Below are 5,121 nucleotides of genomic sequence, written 5' to 3'. Positions count from 1 at the left end.
ACTGGGGTCAATTTCCTCCAGCTTAAATACCCTGTGTTGAAGATGTGAACGCCACCGTCTCCTCCAAAGCAGTACATCTCCTTCTCCACCACCACAGCAGAACGGGGGACATTATCCGGTTCTCTTTTCAGGTGTATCGTCCAGTGAAGCATTTCTCTCTAGTTTACATTGACTGTTACTTGGAAGGTCAAAGCATCGGTACGAGTCGCAGAATCACGTTTTGTTCATCGTGCGATCTGTTTTATATCACTCTGTTGTACGGCCATGACATCATCCAGCAGTCTTCCATATTTGGGCATATTGAGAGAAAACAAGGTGACAAAGGTTTTCATTTGGCTCTCATACAAGTACAAGTGTGTTTGTTCTCTCATCCAAGTACAAGTTTCTTGTTTCTCATACAAGTACAAGTTGCTTGTTTCTCATACAAGTAGCGTGTTTCTCATTCAAGTACAAGTGGTTTGTCTCCCATAAAAGTACAAGCAGTGACATGTTGGTGGGATCTGTTCCGCAGAACTGTGTCAACGTGATCATACTCAATGTGATATTAAAGGAAAGACCGATAGAGCACCGAAGTCTGACGTCAATATCGGTAGAGGGCGCCAAATCCACGGGTTCATGTACTTTTTATTTGCATTGTAATCCCCATAGGGGGATTTTAAATGCACCACTCAGTTCACACGGGTGTGATTTTTTTTGGTACGGACAGACACGTAAACTAACAAAGCCAGTTGTAGGAGTGGTTTACACCACTCAAAAATGAGCATGGTTGCTATGGTCACTCAGTTCACACAGGTGTGATTTCATTACGTCAGACATTACGTCAGACCACAGCTGATCAGGCTATATAATACCTTACACCACTCAGTTCACACGGGTGTGATTTTTTCATAGCGATCTTCCTTTTTTCTTAATTTTAATTTTAACTTCTCCATGTCTTCCATATTGTCCATGATGGTTCGCCATTGTTTATAGTCCGGTATGTCAGTCTTGAGGCAGTTCTTTGTGATCGCTTTTTCCCCAGCAGGTATTAATTGGTCTCCCGGATGTACAGATTCTTCTATATGACCCAGATACAGTATACAAGACAAGAACGTGGAATTTCAGGGCCTTTCTGTGTGGAGTTTGCATGTTCTCCCTGTGTCCCCTAGGGTAGGTATACCCTCACAAAAAACATGCAGTAATCCTGGTCTCTAAACTGCCCCCCCCTGGCCAGCCGGGGCGCCTGATGGAGGGGAAAGGAACTGGTTGGAATAAGGTGTTCCTTGAAGTTCCACGCGCTACGTCCGGCCAGGGAAACTCCCCCCTGTCAGGTGTAAAGGAGCAACTTGGACACTCAGGCATGAAGGAAGCATGAGTTCAAGTCCGTTGCTCTCCCCATGTCCCCCATATATGGGGACTAGGTTGGCGGAGGGTGTGTAGAGCCCAGGATCACATTAGATAATTGACACAGGGGTGAAAAATGGGTTAAAAATATATTTAAAAAAAAAGAACGTGGGATTTTGTATCCTATTACCTTACCTCACATAGCCCAGCTGTATGCATTATCTCTCAGAAACGTTGTATTTTTTTGCACAATTCCAGAAAACATGTGTATGGTAGCGGGGTTCATGTGGTTACACTTTCTCCAACATGGTTGTTGGCTTTTAAGTTGTTTACTTTTAATTTGGGGGTGTTTGAAGTTCCCCTGAACATGCAGGTCTCAAGCTGAGCTCCTTTCAACACATCAATAATTCATCTAAACTTTAATACTTCTCGTATATCTAGTAAACATAATATCCTCCAGAACACGGCACTGATTTAACCCATTTTGGGCGGGTTCTTGAAGCATTATGTTATAAGGCCTACTTTAGCTATTGAAAAATAGCAGATCTACAAACTCATAGCGTGGCACCGAGTGCCGCGCTATGAACTTGTAGAACTTGTAGTGAAAATGGGCCTCAAATCTTTGGATATATATTATTACAGAGTGAACATTTTAACTAAAATCTTTGCTTCTGGGGAGGTCCCTGGAACAACATATTTTCAGATGGGGGTCGGCGGCCAAATACATATAATTTTTGGGGTCCTTGACGGTCACCACTGATACAGAAACACAAGGTTTTTCAGAAAACTGTCAGGATTTTGAAGACATTTTTAAAATTTCGACGTCAGGCCTAAATGGCTTAATGCTAAACCCTGCTTCCACACAGTTATGTAATATAACCTAAACGCTGTAGTAAAGTCTGCAGTAATAATATGACCTCTGCATTGATGTCCTTTGGTTCTCCCAAAGCATCACATTGGATGAGAAATGGAGTGACCAGAAGTTCACTGTTAACCCATTTCAACCTACCATCGATTCTGCAAATGACTTCTAAATCCTGACAGTTTTCTGAAAAACCTGTTTCTATGTCAGTGCATGGTTCATGTCAACGACCCCCAAAAATATATGTATTTGGCCGCCACGTCCTCCATCTGAAAATATGTTGTTCCAGGGACTCCCCAGAAGCAAAGATTTGAGTTAAAAATGTTCGCTCTGAAAGAATATATTCTAAGATTTGCGCCACATTTTCAAGATTTTTCAAAAATAGCAGACCTACAAGCTCGTAGCGCGCCACTCGGTGGCGCGCTATGAGCTTGTAGATCTGCTATTTTTCAATAGCTAAAGTATAACATAATGCTTAGTTAAAACACCAAAAGGGGTTCCCGTCCAGAATGAATTAATCCCCCCTTGGCTGCCTGGACTGTCTGGCCATGGAAAAGTGATTATATATGGACACAGTAAAAAGACTTACAGTAATTTAACGTTCAGGAATTTTCCTCTGGTTGGCATTTTATCGTAAATTACACCTTTGTGGTGCCGGCCTTGAGTGCTTTTTAGCAATGCCAGTGCAGCTGCCAGCTGGCCAGGGACGTAGCTGTTTGCACTGGGCAGCTCCCAGGTGTGTGTGTGTGTGTGTGTGTGTGTGTGTGTGTGTGTGTGTGTGTGTGTGTGTGTGTGTGTGTGTGTGTGTGTGTGTGTGTGTGTGTGTGTGTGTGTGTGTGTGTGTGTGTGTGTGTGTGTGTGTGTGTGTGTGTGTGTGTGTGTGTGTGTGTGTGTGTGTGTGTGTGTGTGTGTGTGTGTGCATCTACTGTATTATGAAGGTGCAGCAGTGTTGCTTAATAATCCATTAAGATCTGAGGCTGAATCCGATTCTACAAATTCTCAACTTTTTTGCGCCAGGAAACCCCACATTAGAATATATTTGTCCACGGACCACTATCTGAAAATATTTTGTGCCATTGACCCCCAAAGGAGATTTGTCTTTAAAAACAAATCACGATTTTTCTAAAATGTTCAAAAATAGCAGATGTACAAGCTCACAACGTTGCATGAAGTGACTCGCTGAGCTTGTATAGGCTACATCTGCCAGTTTTGAATATAGTCAACGCTAAAAGGTTTTAATGGGTTAAAGATGGAGTGCCACCATTTCTGTATTTTTCCAGTTTTTCATGTGTCTATGAGGAGACAGTAACTTCATTAGACACCCTGGAGTCGTTTTTATGTGCAATGGTGTATTAACTTTGTATTTAGGGTTTCTTCCTGGAGGCTGAACCCTTGACAGTCAAACGTGCCAATGGAAAAAACAGTAATATAGTGACATCACATTATTAGCCCCTCCTGTAATCCCTCCCCCTGTATCATACAACTACAGCTGTGGGTGCGGCTTAAGTTCAGGTGGATCACCACCCATCACCCCACATAAAAACAACATTTTAACAAATACCTGATGGCTGATGATCATGTTTTAGGGTGGAAAAAATCATGGCACTCCATCTTTAAGTACCATTAAGGATCATGAAACCTTTTTCAAACGTCTTCCCTTCATAGCTTCAGCCTTCAAGGTTAATTTAATAACTGAAGGTTATTACATTTCACCTGCATAGAGATGACGGTTTGAAATGTTTTTCCGCGTAACATTTTACACTTGTGTGCCCGCTGGTTCCTCATTATTACAACTAAAATTAACTTCAACCACTTGATTCCTATATGTACTTAGTCATAAAACAAGTTCCTAAAATAGCCCAATCTACAAACTCACAAGGTGTCGCATTGTGAGCTTGAAGAAAATTTTTTCAAAAATTGTCTATTGGTTTTTAAATGGACAATTCCTGACTAATTTCACCAAATACATTTTCACCTATAATGAAATGCAAAGAAGAGAGATGCCAGGTTAAAAGAGGTTAAACTTTTAAAGAGCATTGTGAACAGAGCCAGTGGTGTGGACACACTGGGCAATGGGCAGTGAACAGAGCCAGTGGTGTGGACACACTGGGCAATGGACACACTGGGCAATGGGCATTTAAAGAGCATTGTGAACAGAGCCAGTGGTGTGGACACACTGGGCAATGGGCATTTATATTTTGTCTGCCGGTCCAAAGCAGCAGCATTGTGCTGTGATGTGGTTCCACTTTGGCTCTCATTTGAGATTCTGTGTGGAACAACAACGCCTCTAAACCTGCTCTGTGATTGCACTGCTTTGTCTGCAGTCCCACGCCTGTCAATCAAAGTGCAGCTATAAGGCCATGCGCTTTGAAAACAAGCAGCTCTTTGCAGTTCCACCATAAGGTCCACCACCAAAGACAAAATGACTGCTAAACATTTGACCACTTTGACTCTTAAAAAGAATATTATTAACCAACAATTTTGTAACCAATTTTTTTCATGTGGTGCCAATTGCTTAAGCTGAAATCCTGGGCGCTACTCTCCCTCTGCCAACCTGGGGAGAGCCCCGAACTGAGCTCATGCTTCCTTCAATGCATGAGGAATGAGCAAGCCGCTTGACAGGGGGGAGTTTCCCCGGTAGGACGTAGTGCATGGAAGGAAGGAACACTTTAGTCCAACCAGCTCCTTTCCCCTCCATCAGGCTGACTAGGGGAGACAGACCAGGATTACTGCATGTTTCTGTGAGGGTACCTAGTACCTATACCCCAGGGGACACGGGTAGAAGATGTGAGGGTACCTAGTACCTATACCCCAGGGGACACGGGTAGAAGATGTGAGGGTACCTAGTACCTATACCCCAGGGGACACGGGTAGAAGATGTGAGGGTACCTAGTACCTATACCCCAGGGGACACGGGTAGAAGATGTGAGGGTACC

The sequence above is a fragment of the Electrona antarctica genome (genome assembly GCF_951216825.1).
Source record: "Electrona antarctica genome assembly, chromosome: 3".
NCBI lineage: Eukaryota > Metazoa > Chordata > Actinopteri > Myctophiformes > Myctophidae > Electrona > Electrona antarctica.
The sequence above is the reverse complement of the archived record's forward strand: the minus strand, read 5'-3'. Positions refer to the sequence as shown.